The sequence below is a fragment of the Macrobrachium nipponense genome, chromosome 1 (assembly GCF_015104395.2).
Source record: "Macrobrachium nipponense isolate FS-2020 chromosome 1, ASM1510439v2, whole genome shotgun sequence".
NCBI lineage: Eukaryota > Metazoa > Arthropoda > Malacostraca > Decapoda > Palaemonidae > Macrobrachium > Macrobrachium nipponense.
The window spans coordinates 9,007,824-9,024,958 of record NC_087200.1 but is presented as its reverse complement, the minus strand read 5'-3'; the positions used below and the strand labels follow the sequence as shown (position 1 = coordinate 9,024,958).

Here is a 17,135-nt window from a genome sequence, read left to right as displayed (position 1 = left end):
AATGTGAAATTGCGAAATGAAAACCAGAAGCACGTCTGCTGTACGTATACAGGCTTATGAAACTAGTATGTACAGCATTTGTGATCATCGCTGATTTGCGGCCAGGTAAGTACTGCATCTTATATTTGAAAGCCATTTGACCAAGTAAAATGCAAAGAATATGTCATTAAATCTGAGACAGGTTCAATACAATACCGCGCTGTTTATCCATTATTCCATGTTTTATATCCTCCGGTAAAGTTTTCATAATTCCCGAAACATTTAAGATAAGCCACAGAATAAATCGGTTCCCAATAGTTTTCTCTGTGAAATTCTGTCGTCTATTCGATGCACTCTGGTGACTGCCCTATTGCAGTTCTCCGGAAATGTTAATTAATCAATGACTGCCTGTCTTGATCGGACGTTAAAAGGTCATTCCTCGCCGTTGCACCTGCCAGGCCATCACTTCTTACGTATGCCTAAACAGTTATTAATAGTTGTCATTGGTTTTGCTGTCTAATCAAGCTCTGTAGAGTTTTATTGCTTCTGTATGGGTCTGTCTCATCTGCAGTTACCCCATTCTCTTTTCGTCTTTCTTTTCTTTTTCTTTTTTTCTTTTTTTTTCCAGGTTTGGTCTACGCAGGAGTGCTGAGTTAATCGTTTTCCTGTCTAATCTAAGAAATTTGTATGAACTGTGAAATTCCTGTAAAAGCACAGTCAGTACGACAATACCATTTATTTCGGTTCACAGTACTGCAATCCTGATCACTGGTGTCTTTAACAGTCGTGTTTTTGTGGAATTTATAAGTGGGGAATAACGACTTTGTGATAATTGGAATCCTACAATACCCACGTTGTTATTCCGCATCAGTTTTCTTGCACAAATTTACCAGTGATTACTGTTGAAGTATTGTCAATCGAAATACATGGTTTTGTCGTGTTTACTATTTTTTTTGGATATATATATATATATATATATATATATATTATTATATATATATATGTAATGCATATACATATACATATACATATACATATACATACATACATATGTATATATCTGAATCACGAAAGCTTGAAACGTGATAAACGCATAAATAAAGGTATAAATCACGAAGGAAAGATAAATACTGGCGTAGGTGCAAGATCCTTCAACTCACGTCCTTTACTTAGCAGACCAACTGACATACATGAGAAACTGAGAGGACAAGGAAGGATCATAAAAGTGACAGATAGGGATTATAAGGAGATTAATACCTAGAATCCAACACACCTGGCAAATTAATAACCTTCCCAAACAAGCATAAACATGGGTATACAATTTAAGAGGTTTACAAAAAGATTAAGTCCAACTGTTCAGACACAGGGACAAGACAATTAAAGGACAATACAGGGCGGCAATCAACCACTTTCAAAACTCAGGTAAACAAAAACTTATTCACAAAACATATTAAACATACATATGCAAATAAAATATCTATGAGGCAACTAATTTGTATTTAAATCTGCGATTGTATCTTTGAGGTCATTCTTAAACATGTTACAAATACAAGGATCTAAATTAAACAGGCCACCACTATTATTAAAATTACAATGGGAAGTAAGATGTATAATGGCAGATTCTAAAAGATTTCATGATAAGGCATCTTTTGATCTTGCTATTACTGAACTACCAATCCAATCTATCCTGTGGTTGTTTTCGCTTAAATAAATGAATATTGCATTAGATGTTTACCAAGTTTTGACAGAATATTTATGCTGTTTGATTCTTACTTCTAAGCCCTTGCTTGATTGTCCGAGATAAAAGGAGGAGCAGTCCATACATGGAACTTTATATATTATGTTATTGCTTTCCCTGGGGTCATTTTTTATTACCATTCCTTTTAGTGTGTTTTTATTAGAAAAACGAGGTTGATCTTAAAGGGTCTTGACAGTGATTTAATGATTTCAAAACCGTTAGAATAAGGCAAACTTAGAATGTTCTTAAAAGTTTCTTTCTTTGTGTTACTTACACTGTAAAACTTTTTGTGGGCTTTATTATAGCAAATATCTAATATATGTGTGAAGGATGACATAAATCTTTCCCTATTTTTCTTATGTATTCAATTTCTTAATCCAATATTGGGGACTGACAAACTATTCAATTTCTTGATCCAATATTGGGGACTGACAATGTGCAATGCTCTTAAAAACATAGAAAAAATTGATATTTTGATATTAAGATGGTGTTCTGAATAGAAATGAACAGAAGAGATCCTTGTTCTTTCCAATTCCTTGAATTTTTCTTTCTCTTCTTGCTTGGCGGCTGCTATGTGGTGCTTTAACATCATGGCACTAAATTCATTGAATGGGTGATGGTCATATCCTCTTAAACGGTGTGACAGCAAGGATTCAGGGAGCACTCTATTTTAGAATATCTTAGTAATGAACTAACTCAGCATGAATTACCTCTACCTTTAAGTCACATTATTTCACTCACTAGGTTGTGCATTTGTGATTGTAAGTTTATATTCAATGGTGAATTTTATCAACAAATATTTGGCATGGCAATGGGCAACCCTTTATCACCACTCCTCTCAAACTTGTACATGGAATTCTTTTAGAAACGCTATTTACCTAATATCATTTATATTCCTTTAAAGTGGAACAGATATGTTGATATTTTACCTGTTTTGCCAGCTGGTATTGATGTAAATGATTTACTCTCCAAATAAATAACCAGTTACCATCGATTAAGTTTACTCTAGAATTAGAAAAAGACAATTGCCTCCCTTTCTTAGATGTTTTGATACATAGAGAACCATTTCAATGTAAATTTAGTATTTTTAGGAAACTAACCAACAACTTAACTTATGTTTATTGCAGGCCACCAACTTGATATCAAAGTATATATTTTTTTCTATGCTTTTACGAGCATTGCGCATTGTCAGTCCCCAATATTGGATCAAGAATTGAATACATAAGAAAAATAGGGAAAGATTTATGCTATCCTTCACATATATTAGATATTTGCTATAACAAAGCCCACAAAAAGTTTTATAATGTAAGTAGCACGGAGAAAGAAACTTCCAAGAACATTCTCAGTTTCCTTTATTTTAACAGTTTTGAAACCATTAAATCATTGTTAAAATCCTTTAAGGTCAACCTCGGTTTTTCTTATAATAACACACTAAAAGGAATGTTAATAAAAGAATAGCCCCAGGGAAAGCAACAACATAATGTATAAAATTCCATGAATGGACTGCCCCTCCTTTTATCTTGGACAATCGAGCAAGGGCTTAGAAGTAAGAATCAAACGGCATAAATATTCTGTGAAAACTGGGTAAACATTTAATGCAATATTCATTCATTTAAGTGAAAACAACCACTGTATAAATTGGATTGGTAGTTTAGTAATTGCAAGATCAAAAGATGTCTTATCACGAAATCTTTTAGAATCTGCCATTATACAACTTACTTCCCATTGTAATTTTAATATTAGTGGTGGCCTGTTTAATTTAGACCCTTGTATTTTTAACATGTTTAAGAATGACCTCAAAGATACAATCACAGACTTATACAAATTAGTCGCCTCATACATATTTTCTTTGTATGTGTATGTTTAATATGTTTTGTGAATAGGTTTTTGTTTACCAAAGGTTTGAATGTAGTCAATTGTCGCCCTGAATTATCCTGTAGTTGTCTTGTCCCTGTGTCTGAACAGTTGGACTTAATCTTTTTGTAAACCTCTTAAATTGTACCCATTTTTATGCTTGTTTGGGAAGATTACTAATTCTCCAGGTGTATTGGATTCTAGGTGCTAATCTATCTTATAATCCCTATATGCCACTTATACGACCCATCCTTGTAATCTCAGTTTCTCATGAATGTCAGTTGGTCTGCTAAGTAAAGGACGTGAGTCGAAAGATCTTGCAGCTACACCAGTGTTTCACTTTCCTTTGTGGCTTATACCTTTATATATATATATATATATATATATATATATATAATATATATATATATATATATATATATATATATATATATGACTTGTAAAAATGTTCTGTTACAACAGAATTCCATCTAACAAAAGGAGCCCATAAAAACACCAAAAAAAAATATAGGGGAGAAAAGTTCTATATTTCAGAGACTGCTGTCTCTCTCTTCAGCAAAAGAATTGATATACAGACAAGCATAATTGTTCAGTCCTCTCTTTCTCTCTTCTCTGGAAAAGATATATGTATTTATCGTAAGGAGTTATTTCTTCTCTCTCTATCCTCTCTTCTCTCTCTCTCTCTCTCTCTCATCTCTCTCTCTCTCTCGTCTATCTCTCTCTCTCTTCTCTCTCTCTCTGTTACTGGCTGTTTATATATTTCTAACGGTAAAATGTTTAAGATGACTTTGAAATTATATTAATAATACCAAATCAATGGTATATTTGATGTAGGATGATACTTTAAGAATACATTTGGTATTTGAACTTTAAGATAGGCAGATATAGGCATTTTTAGAAGGGAGTTCTAACTATTCGCAGGTTTGAGCTATTCAAGGGGGTGCACTATATAATATATATATATATTATATATATATATATATATATATATATATATATATACACACACACACACACACACAATAAGGCTCGGCAACAGGCTTTTACAAACAAACATGAACTATATTGAAAACATTAAATGCAGCATCAGAGCACATATACATGAATTTAAGTAAAGATATTGAGTATTAACAAATATCAAAACTTTGAGAGAAAATACTGATATATATGTGAGTGTTTCATATATATATATATATATATATATATATATATATATATATATATATATATACATATATGTGTGTATATATATATTATATATATATATATATATATATATATATATAATATATATAGTGTGTGTGTGTGTGTTTCTTATCCATTTTCTTGAAAAACTTGCCCCTTCCAAATACGTACCTTACCCGGGTTGGCCATCCAGCTACACATAAAGCTGTACATTAGCATCTTACTTTAAATCCCACCAGTTCTTGGTGCCCTCTTGACTTTTCAGCTTCTTTGTTGCCCTCCTTACACCATCAGCAGTTCCTTCCATAAGCACCATCAAACTTTCTACAAATCCTTCCTATTTCCCTTCATTCAGTTCTGCATCGTCCTTCTTCCACATTCCACAAATCTTCAACTCCTCACCCACTGAGCAAGGACTGCATCCTATTGAGACAACATCCTTATACATCTGCATCTTTTATTTTGCGATTCATTTGCTTATTAACCTTTCTCTTCGAATTTGCACCTCTATAGTTCCTCATTGAGCTTTATATATATATATATATATATATATATATATATTATATTATATATAATAGATATATATATATAATATATATAATTATATAATAATATATAATACATACTAAAACAAGGACTTTGAAGGAGACGTCATGAACTATTTGTCTGTTTATTAAACAAGCTGGCGTTTCGAGGGCACAGCCTTGTTTCCAAAGCTAAAAGAACACTTATATAATATATAATGATGTTACAAAAGACTCAGAATTAAGAAATTTGCAAATTAGAAAACCAAGATTTACCAAATAGGATGTAAGAAATAGACCGCTACCTTTTCAGGGGGGAAACCAAGGACTGAAGGACATCAGACAAAAGCAAAGACAGGGTCGTTTAACGAGGGAACAAGATTCTTAATGTATAATGCTTCAGTTACTGCTAATTGATGCGGTGAAGTGGCTCTGGAGAGAATTTTAAAATGTTTATATTCGATATCTTGTTTACATTTTTTGGTCTGGTCCCGTACATTAGAAAATTGTGGATTGGCTAACCTAGTATCCGTTCTGTAACTAACTCCCCGATGACAATCAATTCTCACTTTTATTAGGAGACGAGAAGCCCCTCATATTTCCCCACCCTACGTTTGGGGTAAGTATATAAATAAACGTCATTGGAAGTCATCAGGGAGCTTAGTATTTTTACTATATCGTCAAATAAGGTAACTAATGATTGAAGGCTGTATAAGGCCAGTGCACTGAAGTCATTTCTTACCTACCTCGTCTCAGTGTGAGAATACCTTGATGAAGTGAGATGGCTCCACCATGGAATGTACTATACATTCTGTGTAGAAGCCATGAGAGAGATAGACGAGAAGGAAGTCAAATCTAAGGGAATTCTCTTTCACCCAGTTTGAATCTGAAGACTTCATATTCCCTTGCTATGGTTTTGTAATATGCTACTCTTACTCCATATCTAATTTCTCGAGAGGAGAAAACTTTCATTGACCTAAAGCTCACAGCCAAAGACCCCAAAACTCCTTTTTCTGTTGTTCAAAGAAATAATGGAGATTCTCTTCTTCCTCCCAGGGTAAAGAGGTTAAGTCAGCGTTTTTATTCCAAGCATGCTTTCTCTACCACAGCTACTAACCACTTCAAGCCCTTTGTCGTCTCAGAGGTTTTCTTGAATATCTTTTTAAATATCGGCTGCATCTTCTTGATATTTTGGCACAGTCAAAATTTTAGACCCTCCGGTAATGAAGTACTAGAATTTATTGATGAAGGCAATTTACTCTTGGACTTTTTCAATTTCCTCAACATCGTTGTAGATATCTGAACACCCTTCCTTGGCTAAGCTAAAGACTTAGAAAAGAAGCCTCGCCTACTCTTGTCTCTCTCTGTCTCAAATTTATGAATGGAAGAGTGTACTACGATATGGCTTTTTATGCTTTGAATAACCGACATTGATAATTTCCTATTCAGTACATTGCATACAGTTTATATATTTTTATATCAAGTATGTTTTTATATATTAGCATGAGAATTGGGTGTTAGTGGGCCAGTTTTGATTATAAGATATTGTAGATGCGAGACAATGACTGTCCTATGTTAACATGGTAAGGTATGGCGCATTGTCTGTTACAGAGAAGAACGTGTTAAAGCAATAGGGCTACAGCAACCCTATCAAGAGAAGGAAAGTGACATAGTCGGAAAATTTCTATTTACAGGTAACAACGAAATAAGAAAAGAAACCATATACTTGATGTGGAAAAAAAAGAGAGAAAAAAAAGGAAAGAGCTCAACAAATAAACAAAACATAAAAAAAAAAACTCAAGAATTAGAGGCGCCGTTGCAAAGGCATAGCCTCGACCCATAACTACTACTACTACTACCAGGACAGAGGTCTCAGGAAGCGATAATAAAAGTAGCGATGTCAGCCAACAGAGGAAAAGTTGGTCATTTATCTCCCCATGGTAGTCGCCATTGATGTTCTGTAATGGCGAAACAAAGACAAAAATTCTCAACAAATCGTTCTACAGAATGCTATAATTATCAATTTTATAACAAAGTTTTAAAATCATTCAATCATGTTCTGCTGCATGTATGTTACAGGGTGTTGATGTGTTGGATTCAGAAGGAAGATAATAGAAACATATCATCAGCAATAATCTAGTGACTATATTTAGTGAAGTTGTGTATCCTTCGTAAGATTTTTGGTAAGCACTTGACTGTTACAAACTTAACCTTATGCTCCTCCATCGTACATTTAGATTTTGTCGTCAGTGGATGAATGGAAGTGACCCGTTACCAAATCACTTGATACAAGTAAGAAGTACTCATACTAAATGAACTTCTAAATGGAATGTTGAGGACGCAGATTGGAGCAAATTCGGGCAGGATGTTGTCCTGGACATTGATCTTAATCTTTCAACTCGTATATTGAAACTTGTGATTTTTTTACCGAGACAACCTTGAAAGACGCTCATGATAATATAACAAAAAGGAAAACCTCACAGACATGAGGTTCTATGGTGCAATAAAACATACAGTGCTCTCAGAAAAGTCACTAGAGAATGCTACAGAAGTATAAAATTTGTGGTTCCTTTCAAAGTAGAATGATATATAAATGTTCCCTTTCTAAACACCAAAAGTATTTTATAAACAAAAAATTTAAGAGCCTTGACTAAATTACTGTAATAGAATCAGTTTTAAGAACCCAGTGAGAGCTATTTGGGGAAACACGAGAAAACCGAGTTGCAAGTATGCCTCTTCTCTGCCAGTTTTAATAGTGAATAATTGTGTGATCAGTGATCCTTCTAAGTTAGCGTGAAACCAGGACAACGTTTTTCAAGTATCTTGAGCTAAAAAAATTATTCTTCTGAGTTTTAAAGTATTTGTGACTGTAATATTTCCTTGGATCTTAGCTGTAATGGCAAAGAGATCTATATTGTAAAGTTATCTTCTTTAGAATTTAGAGATACTCTGTCTTCAACTGAGGTCACATCCCTTTGGTGCGAAAATACTAAAATCTTTCTTTTGGAAAAGAAAATAAAATAAAGGAGATTGATATACTACCCACGAACTGGAAACCACCTTCATCATTGTAGTTGTCTCTAAATCCATTAGCTACTGACCAAAATCTGTACAGATGTGTTTGCAAGCTAATGGAAAAGATGATTAACACCAGGATAGTTTTGCATAAGAAATATGAAGTCTTCATTTCTCAATTCCAGTTTGGCTTCGAAAAGAATTGACATACTCTAGACCCACTTCTTAAATTATCCAGCCCAATTCGGCAAGGTACCTGCCCGAAATATTACACCCTTGACATTCTCTTTGATCATATTCCAGCAACTCGACAAATTCAGTATTCACAGTAGCACCATTAGATTCACTTAATCCTTTTTGTCAGTCCGATTCATAAAGGTAAGAGAGGGATCCGCACTCTCTGGGCCTTTTATTCAGGAGGAGAGAATTTCACAAGGTCGTATCGTTAGTGTTACATGTTTTGTAGTAGTCACTAACCTAATCAAAGCAATCTAATGTACAAGTTATGACGTGGCATCAGTCTGCAAACACTTGCAAAATTCTTATAGTGCCATAAGTACGACTGATGAGCATACGATTTTCTTTACGTAGATGGACAGAAGCAGTACCCACTGTAACTTGGATTTTACCTTATGGAGAGAAAGGCAGTTTTTGTGCACGACATTTCTCACATGGTCTGATCATGTGATGGTTAAGAAATACTTAATTATTTAAAAGTTGTATCTGGTCCTGATTTTGGAGCAGATAAAAAGTTATTATTTATGGTGTAAGATTCCTTTTCCTTTCTTCAGACTTCTTGTCCACCCTCTCTTACCTATTACTTCTTAGAGCTTTCAGATCCTTGTACTAAACCGGTTTTATTTCCTATATATCTATACCTTGTTGTCAGCCCACCCGGTTCCCTTTTTTCACTTCGGTTGAGAGGCTAAATTCCATGAAATCAAAATAAATCTACATGTAAGAGTAAATGAAAAGACAGGTTTAATCATATACTGCAATACACTTAGAACCTCCCCAGCTAAGATTTTGTTTGTGGATACTAATGAATTTCCACTTGGTTTTTTAAGGAAGGAGTTGGGGTAGCCTATATAGTATTTGGATAGAGCTTTCTTTGATGCTGTAAAGGAAACTGGTGACTCAAACAGTTCGTTGGCCAAGTTCATCTAAGCAGCCTCTTCAAATCAGGTGAAAAGTCCAAGTTGATGACATCTCCCTGAAGAAGCGAAAGATCCTGGAACACAGAAGGGGTCAGTCCAATTTCTTTGAAAATGGTGCTGTTTGTTAAGGTCACTTTGGGCTACTTCCGGTTGTTCTGGGTTAGAAAATGTTGCTGGTTGTATTGTCATCTATCAGCATGAATTACATGTAGGTAAATTACCTAAATTTGCCTCTGTATTCACTGCAAAATTGATAGCATTAGTTAAGGCATACGAACTTGATTTAAGTAGTAAAGTTAAATACTTTGTCACAGCTCAAGGAGTGCTGATATCTGTAGTTTTCTTTTGACAACATCTGTGTGTGTGTGTGTGTGAGAGAGAGAGAGAGAGAGAGAGAGAGAGAGAGAGAGAGAGAGGGTGTAATTGCTGTATGGATAGTTAACGACTGAATTGGCTGTTGGTGAGTTCTGGGTTGTCTGCTGGTGCAGCTGGAGTTAGCTGTTCGAGTTCTGTGTTTGTCAGACGGTCTTAGTCAGCCTTTAGTCAGAAGCTGTGATAGTCAGTATTGTCGGCAGCGGTCTGTGAAGTCATTGATAGCTATAGTCAGTTAAGTTGTGCGTTGTTGATTTTTTGTTTAGTTGTCGTAAGTTTGGTATTGTTTGCTTGGAGTTGTGCCTGTGCTGTTGGATTTGCTGTGCTTACGAGTTTTTGTTGAGTTATATGTGAGTTGTTGTGGTTGTGAGTTGTTCAGGGTTGATGGTGAGCAGTTTCCACAAAGGAAGTAGGAAGAAATACCGAAGCATTATGGATAACATTTGAACCATGTCTATACATTTTGATTGGAACCAAAACATGATGTGATTTCTAAATCGATTGATGGTCGGGTCTACTTGACTCGCATAAATCAGTTTTAGATGATAATAGTGCGTCGATGTTCATTCTCAGTGTGACAGGTTGAGCACGCCAGTATACTGCTTCCGGTTTATAATAAGCAGTTCCTTTTTTTATTACTAATATTTAATTCGCTTCATTTTAGTTAATTTTTTAAATGTACGAATATGTGTGAAAGATGTGCAAAATGTTTATGGCTTTGTATATAATGGGATGTATGAATCTTTAAGGTTGTTCTTTTTTCAATAAAAATCCATCATATCTTAATTGCTTTGACGGGGCTCAATGGCCTTCCTGGCCCCAGCGCTGGGCCATATGGCCCATATGTCATATATCCATTCATTCCTTCATTCCTTGATGAAGCATACCAAGCTAACCCAACAGGGCATTGTCAGGCAGGGTCTTCTTTGACTTTGCGAAGGCTAGATTCAAAGTCCATAGTTCACAAGAGACTTCCCTCCCGGTTATATTGGTTAAATTTTGACTTGTAATCTGTTGTCCCTCACAGCGGGTCTCTGGACATACCATCCATATTAATGGTCACGATGATGACGAGATTAAGCCAGACTCGTCGCAGTATCGGTCTAATTGGGACTGAATGTGTCATGTGGACGAAAAGAGTCGATGTAATGTGAAGACACGTTTAGGAAAGAAAAGTCCTAGAAGATTTCTACCATGAAGTAGCGCCTCTCTCTCTCTCTCTCTCTCTCTCTCTCTCTCTCTCTCTCTCTCTCTCTCTCTCTCTTATTTTCCCACGGTCTGCATTTTTATAATTGCTGCATACTCACAGAGTGAAATATCACCGGAAATTCATTTCAGTAAGAAATGATAAAGGAGTTATAGTCCAAACATAATGTAGTCTCTCACTGCCCCGTCTTTGCAGTTTTTGAGAAAAATTACCCCCCAAATTACCCACCAGCTGCTTTAGTCCAGTGAGGATCATCTAATGCGAAGCAGGCCCATCTGCATCGTTATCACTTACCGTCGCCTTCGTGCGAAAGCTTCCATTTAGTATATATTGGAGTCATCTGGAACACGCGATATCTTCTCAAATTAGAGCGGGCCGGGCAAAACAGCCTCTTGTGTGAGTGAAGAGCTTGTCAGTGCAATGAGTTCTTATCAGTTGAGTATACCGTTTTTGCAGATCTGCGAGTGAGCAGTGACAGAGATTCCATCTTGATGGGAAAATCCTTGTCAGAAATTTAGATGATGCGGACTCTCCTGCATTCATCAGATTCTAAAGAAGCGCCTTAGTACTTGGGCTGTGTCCTAAAGTTCCATACATCGATCCACCCACCCATCTGTACTTCATGCTTTTAAAGTTATTGTCATCGGCAGTACTTCGGAATCTTTCCATTTTTGTCTTTTTATTTTCTAGTGCCCCAAAATGGAGATGGTTAGAAGATGTTTATGCCAACAAATTACTGTTGAGGTTATACTAAAGTTGTAAAATATTGGTGGTGTTCAGTTATTCAGTTTGTCCCAGACCGAAGGTGTAGGAAACAGATAGATCCCAGTAAGTAAGATTTTGGACTTGAGAAATATTTGGTGCCCATAGGTTCCAATTAGACCCAGAAAGAAACACGAGGTGCCCATAATCTTAGAAGATTTAAGAAATTGGTGTTCCCCTCGTCATATGATATGAATATAAACATGTCCAGGTGTGTTAAGTGTGAAATGCCTCACCTTCGGGAATGAGTCTTCCTTATATGATGCATTCGCTTTGGTAGTACTGCATTATGCCAACTGAGAAATTGTTTAAATGTATTGTTTCTGCTTTTGAACTTACAATCTTACAAAGTAGGTATTCTTATGAGAACTTTTGATTTCAGTGATATGCATTTCATGTTAGAATTGTTTTATTAAAGGCAAAATACTTTGAAATTTGAACTAATCAGTTTTGTCTTCATAAAAAAAACCTGTTGTTTTGAGCTTTTATGAACATATCTAAAATAAATAATTTTATGATTGGACATTTTTTCTTAATATGAATTGCCTAGGATTGCATAACTTTTTAAACTGTTTGTGCTACGTCAAATTTTGATTACTCCCGAAATTTATTACACCAAGTACTATCGACGAGAAAAGTGAAGATACAGTTTTCATTAGCTTTCGTTCATCGGATTTCCCATTTGTTTTTACTGAAAAGACATAATCTCGCTAAATTTACATCATATAAGTTAAAACTGCAAAAGAAAACCGTTCAGATGCTTAAAAACACGATATATGTCTAAGTAATTGGAATTTCTCAGATGGATTCGTTCATTGAGATCTAGTAGATAGAATGTGAATTTCTGATTGTAGTTACTATGTATCACGACTACAATATTTACGCGTTTTTCTTCATGAACGGGAATATTATTGCATCATCGTAAGTGGTGAATGTAATTATTTTAGTTTCTACAAATTTATGTTCGTATTCCAAAGCGTTAAAGTTAGCTGACGTCAGTGGCAGTCAATGTTGCGTTTTCTATGATGTGAGGTCGGCCAGTCAATTTAGGCTTAAAAAGGGGCCAACCCGAAAATAAATACTATAAAGCTGGAAATGGTTTTAAAGTATTCTTTAATACTTATATTTTATCAGAAAAAAACCCCACCAGCTAAAGTCCTTGAGCATTTTCACAATGTGCTCCTAAAGTCACCCCCATTAAACTGAATTCATATGAGATGCAGTGTGAATGTAATCTGTTAAAATCCTAAATTAATAGGTGGATATGCCTTTGTTACACCAACAAAACTTTTGAAAAGTTTTTTAAAGATCACATTAGCACTTGCTCTATGACCAAGTCTGTTTGTCAGTCCTGCGGATAACATGATAACCCTCGACTGCAAGTTTCTGATGCAGCCATGGATATGTAATTGGCAAGTCGAGCATCTGTTGGAGGTACAAGCGAGCTGACTTTACATAATTTAGATGTCCAGAGGCAGCAAATAAATTTAGCATTTTTTGTAAAGATACCAAGCTCAAGTTCCAGTCACCTGTTCGGGCTGCCAGAATATGTTGCCTCATTACTTTGACGTACTGGATGTATTGCAACCATAATCTTGCTATTCGTGATTTTTGTGACAGATGAGTGATCAATCTTTCCTTATAGGTTTCTAGCTTATCAAAGACAGTGTTGTCAAAAGTTACTTCTCTTAAGTCTGTCAGTTGATTGCATGTTGTTTTAATTTCTCCCACATCTTTGCTTGTTCATTCCATCTTCGTGCACATAATTATCATCACCATCTGGCATTAACATTTGCTGTAACTTTATTGTGAGAGCACTTTCAAGTAAAATGTGTGCATGCACTGCTCTTGATATGGATTTACCTTGAAGAATTTGTCTAATGGTATTTTCCCCATAGACTGTTTGCTGCACAGTTTCAATGCCAGAGCTATCCATCAAGGAGCCAATGCTGCCAACAAAAGACATCAATGTGTGGAAACCTAAATGTATCACAATATTCAAGGACTTCTCTATTGCAATTTCAGTTGCCTTAACCCACAATGGCTATCAAATGTTATAGATGGTGTTGTAACATTTGAGCGTTTTACACTGATCAATCACAAAAACCAGAGTAGAGTAGATGCATGTGTAGTTTGTTGGATTCAAGTTAATAATGGGCAGCAATGGTATTGTTGCCTTTTCTTGATTCCCTTCTTGAATCAAGTTTTGCATATAACCAGACCAGTTAGGTCTAGGGTTATCTTTCGTTGAATTTAAACTTGCAGCATGCCACAACATTTCTGCATTGTGTTTCAGGTAAAACATAAGGGTATAAAAGTTATATCGAAGGTTTGAATAAAATGATGTCAAATTTTCTGCTCTGTGGGAAATCATAGGCAGTAATATGGACATCTGTTGCCTTGAGTATTAATTCCTTTACCCTCAGTAACTTATCAGGCCTTTTAATTCGTATCTCCTTGATTACACTCTGACTACTCCCGACTGTTGAAGAAATGATGCCCATGCCATGAAAGCTTCCTCGGCCATCTAAAGTAGCATATTGTGGTCAACGTTGTCTGCGATGAATTGTGTGGAGCTGTTTTCTGTTGATGTTTGCTTGATGATATCATTCAACGATTGTGAGGTAAGAGAAGCTTGCTTGAAACGAGTGACTTCACAATGGAAACAGAAAATCCTAACTTGAACAATTCATCTTTGAGCCACTTTGATTCATAAATGTGATCTACCTCAACACCCAGGGCAAATAAGATAGGTGGTATTATCATAGGAGAAGCTGACTTGACAATACATTGTACTATACATTCTTGCTTAAGTGTGGACATGGTAAAGCTAGCCATAAAAATTCTAAGGCTATCAGGAATCCATGGACTAATTATTTCTTCTGTAGTTGGATATGATGATGAATCAAACTGTTTTTCCCGAATTTCTGCTCTGATTAAGTTTGCAGCAGCGTCAATGATCCTTCTACTTTCCTCTGTATGTCATCTTTTCTCTATCGGAATTTCTTATTTATAATGAAGCTGGCCATATCAAGGAAATATATTAGTGTTTCTCTTCCAGGTTGTTCAGAAAAGGATATGTGGCCACCATAATGGTGTTTCAATAGTTTTTTTTAGATATACCTAGAATCATATGCTTCATCATTATCTGAAAATTCTATAACCTTTTCTCTGAACTCTGGTATTGAGTGGATGGAAGTTTCAGCTTCTAACCATTCACAAGTTTTGTTAAAACCGTTCTTCATTCCTTCATTACTTCGCCGACCTCTTAAACATTTTTGCTTATCAGGAAAGAGATTTTGAATCGTTTCAAATCGAAGCCGACAATTTCTATGATATCGAGCTTCTGCAGCAATAAAATCAATGCAATAAAGTGCTCTGGCCTGCACTTCTAAAGCCCATTCATCATGCTCGTCAGTTTCAAGTCTAAATTTGCAAGCTTCCAAGATTTACTCGCGAAGTTAAATTGTCGAAGCAAGATGCCAATCCCGTCTCGATGGATTCTTTTTATCTATCTTGCAGGTTGAATTACATAAAAAACAATTAATTTTCCAGTCAAACAAACTTGTTGATCTCCTTGTCTCTCTTCTTTGAGTCTTTTCTGATTCTGTTGAAATTCTTCGTTTATTGTTGAACCATTTCTTACAGTGTTCGTGAACCAAAACATCAAGCCCTTCATTTTTACTGGTGAGCAGTTGCTAGTAGATTGTCTCTTCATTTCTCCGTTGGTTATTTCAATAAGACTAAGTAGTCCTTTTTCTTACTTGAACAATAGGAACAAATGACTTTTTACAAATTATGCACGACATCATACCTGGAAAAAATGTATCTACAACATTTGTATGGAAAATGTCGAATAAAAATCTGTATGATGCTCAAAACAAAAGTTGGTTTACTGAATTTATATTGGTCAGTCATTTTTTAGGCAAACAACTCCATCTCGCAATTCCGGGAAATATATATATATATATATATATCCCCCTTTATATATTATATATTGTATATATATATATTATATATATATATATATTTATATATATATATAATATTATATTAATATATTATATATCTATATATATATAGATATATATATATTAATATTTTATATATATATATATATATATTTATATATATATATATATATATATATATCATATAGATATATAGATAATATATATATATATCTATATATATGTATATATATATTATATATATATATATATATATATATATATATATATATAGATTATATGCTGGATAACACCCAAAGCTTCAAGATGGAAATTGCTGTCCTCTTAGGAGACATTTTAAAATTCGACATTGTCATTCCCTGGTTTAATATATGATTACCCAAGGCTTTTGCAGTTTCAATAAGATATCATTATATAGGGGTAATATAAGATTAACTCTATACTATCACATAACGCAAAAAGACCATCTAATCCTTAAAAAAAAAGATCTATATGTTATCTTATATTTTATTTTTTGGGCCCTTACAAGAAAAATAGACCCATAAATTGCAAAATCTAATGTAATTTTTAATCTCTTGGTCTAAAAAAGTCCTTTAATTGAAAATGAACTGAGTTATATCTAAAAAATAACCATTGCTGAAGTTACCATTCACTCAAAATCTGCATTTCGAGTAGCTTTTTACGTATAAAGATGTTAACTTCAGGATCAAATTTTGTAAAACGCTAAGGAGTTGGCCGGTGGGTTTTTTTCTGGAAATATGTACATATGAACGAACACTTTAAGATTGATTCCAGCTTTATAGTAATTAGTTTCGGGTTCGACCCTCTATTGACCGGCCTTAGGAGGAGTCCCAGAACGTCGAGCGGGAAAGCGCAAGTCATTGGATACTGGCTTACGCAACGGATTTCACACTTTAAGTACTTTGACATTGACATGGATCGAATGCTAGTTGCTGTTTACAAAGCTACTGTCTTTAAAAATAAATCTTCATCAAGGTTAAAGTAGCATGTGAGCTCAAAGATTTTCTGGTAATGCTCCCATTACAATCCAGTTCTTAGTTAGCCTACAAGGCTGCATTACTTTGCCCCGAGGCTCAAAGATCTCCCAACACATCAGCATTTTTTGCTCGATATAAAACTTCAATTGTCTGTGCAATGAATATTTTTACTTAACACAGCTTTTTTTTCGTGAATATGTGGATGAAACCGATTTGAAAAAGTACACTTTATCAAGAGAGCAAGAATGACCCTAGCCTGTGTTTAAAATTTTCCACGTCTTTTTTCAATCATGTAATGTTACGGCAACTGTCGATTGAAATCAGAATTAGGATATGAATTTCTTAGAGAATTAACTTGAATGCTATGATCCTT

The 17,135-nt window shown here is 34.8% G+C and overlaps 1 protein-coding gene across 1 annotated transcript in view; it reads right to left on the bottom strand.

Moving 5' to 3' along the window:
- Window positions 1-16,257: 16,257 nt before the first annotated feature.
- Window positions 16,258-17,135, bottom strand: part of LOC135219113 (fatty acid hydroxylase domain-containing protein 2-like) — a 25,550-nt gene continuing 24,672 nt past the window's right edge. Inside the window, exon 7 of the mRNA XM_064255560.1 lies at window positions 16,258-17,135. This exon is cut by the window's right edge and continues 1,276 nt beyond it. The gene's annotated coding sequence lies outside the window, so the exon portion shown is untranslated.